Raw genomic sequence first — 657 nt, 5'->3', positions numbered from 1 at the left:
ATTAATTTTTGTGTAAAAAATGGTATTAAGTGTTCAAAAACTCTTGAAATGTTGACAGTGGCGTACGGTGAGTCAACTTTGAGCAAAAAAAAATGTTTACAAATGGTATAAGTTATTCCAAGAGGGCCGAGAAAATGTTAATGATGAACCTCGCTCTGAACGCCCCAGCACGTCAAAAACCGACGAAAATGTTCAGGAAGTGAAAGAAATTGTGTTGAAAAATCGTCGAATCACGATTAGAGAAATAGCTGATGATCTTAACATATCGGCTGCTTTCCTTTTAGGAGACTTATAGCGTTTTCGGCCCGATCGGGTTTGCACCAACCTGGGTTGGATTAATCTTTCCTATTGGTTGATATCACACGCTCTACCAATAGGAGAGCGCAAAACGCCATTAATCCAACCCAGGTTGGTGCAAACCCGATCGGGCCGAAAACGCTAACAGTCGACACACTTGACACAAATCGACACACGTCGCTTTCCATTTACAATTTTGTTCAAACTCAGTCGACACACTTCGGCTCTGCTCGGGAGCAGAGTTAGAGTGTGTTTCGAGTTTGTTCAAGTGTAATTTTGATGAATTAAGTGATATTAGAACGCACCCGCAAACCAATTTCCATCATTTTGTTCTGTTTTCAGCATCTGGAGACACGGTAG

The sequence above is a fragment of the Trachymyrmex cornetzi genome, unplaced genomic scaffold, assembly GCF_001594075.2.
Source record: "Trachymyrmex cornetzi isolate Tcor2-1 unplaced genomic scaffold, Tcor1.1 scaffold220, whole genome shotgun sequence".
Taxonomy (NCBI): domain Eukaryota; kingdom Metazoa; phylum Arthropoda; class Insecta; order Hymenoptera; family Formicidae; genus Trachymyrmex; species Trachymyrmex cornetzi.
This window is presented reverse-complemented; position numbering follows the sequence as displayed.